The following is a 1,546-nucleotide window of genomic DNA, read 5'->3' on the forward strand; positions in this document are numbered from 1 at the left end:
AAATAAATAAATAGATAAATAAATAAACAAATACATTTCATCTCTTTCTTTTTTCTTTTTGATTTTGAGACAGAGTCTTGCTCTGTTGCCCAGGCTGGAGTGCAATGGCGCGATCTTGCTCATTGCAACCTCGGCCTCCCAGGTTCTAGCAATTCTCCTGCTTCAGCCTCCCGAGTAGCTGGGATTACAGGCACCTGTCACCATGCCTGGCTAATTTTTGCATTTTTTTAGTAAAGATAGAGTTTTACCACATTGATCAGGCTAGTGTGGAATGCCTGACCTCAGGTGAGCCACCTGCCTCAGCCTCCCAAAGTGCTGGCGTGAGCCACTATGCCTGGCCTCTTTCTTTTAACTTTTTAATGGGGTGGCTGCTGGAGAATTTAAAATCCTATATGCAGCTTGCATGCTATTTCTGTTAGACAGCACTGGTTAGAGAGTCCCTGGGGCTGTCAGTGGAGATAAATGTGTGGGTGTCAATGTCGATGATGCCATGAGGGAGCTGGTGGAGGTAACGCTGTGCAGGAGAACCAGGACAGATGCTGTCAGGGGGCCGTGCAGACAGAACACAAGGAGGCCAGTGTGGTGATGTGGGGCGAGACTCCATAGCCTGTAAGTGCGCCAGTGTAGACAACATTGGGCAGAGGAGCATAGAGACTATACTGGGGGACTCTGGAGACACTGCTGAGGGGAGCCAGCACAAACAATGTGGGAAGATCAATGCAGCCAGCACCCGGCAGAGACGGTCGATCGTGGCTCAGGGGAACTGGTCAATACAATGTGGGAGGTGAATGCAGACAGTTCTCCAGGGAGTCAGTGTAGACAGTGTCGAGGGGCACTTTAGAGAGTGCCCAGGAGAACCAGTGTAGAAAAAGTCGGGTGTTTATGTAGACAGTGGTCACAGGAGCCAGTGTAGACACCATGGGAGACAGTGAAAACACCCCACAGCTGATGGCCGAAATAGGTGGCGTAGACAATGGGGATAGTGCTGTCTGTGGCCCAGAAGAGCCAGTGTAGACAATGGTAAGGCAGTGTAGAAAATGGACAAGGGGCCAGGTGCAGTGGCTCACGCCTGTAATCTCAGCACTTCGGGAGACTGGGGTGGGAGGATCACTGGAGCCTAGGAGTTTGAGACCAGCCTGGGCAACATAGCAAAACTCTCTCTACAAAAAATTGTAAAATTAGCTGGGCATGGTGGCTGTACCAGTAGTCCCAGTTACTTGGGAGGCTGAGGAAGGAGGATCCCTTGAGCCTGGAAGGTTGAAGCTGTAGGAGCCATGATCATGCCCCTACACTCCAGCCTGGGTGACAGAGTGAGACCCTGTCCAAAGAGGAAAAAAAAAAAAAAGGCCGGGCTTGGTGGCTCATGCCTGTAATTCCAGCACACTTTGGGAGGCCGAGGCAGGCAGATCACCTGAGGTCAGGAGTTCGAGAACAGCCTGGCCAACATGGTGAAACCTTGTCTCTATTAAAAATACAAAAATCGCCGGGCGCGGTGGCTCAAGCCTGTAATCCCAGCACTTTGGGAGGCCGAGACGGGCGGATCACG

At 51.2% G+C, this 1,546-nt stretch overlaps 1 protein-coding gene across 1 annotated transcript in view; it reads right to left on the minus strand.

Annotated features, from left to right (window-relative positions):
- The window catches only part of LOC105526989 (poliovirus receptor homolog), an 18,787-nt gene that overhangs the window by 10,649 nt on the left and 6,592 nt on the right, over nt 1-1,546 (minus strand). The window lies entirely within an intron of this gene.

This window comes from Colobus angolensis, unplaced genomic scaffold (genome assembly GCF_000951035.1).
Source record: "Colobus angolensis palliatus isolate OR3802 unplaced genomic scaffold, Cang.pa_1.0 Scaffold60, whole genome shotgun sequence".
Lineage (NCBI taxonomy): Eukaryota > Metazoa > Chordata > Mammalia > Primates > Cercopithecidae > Colobus > Colobus angolensis.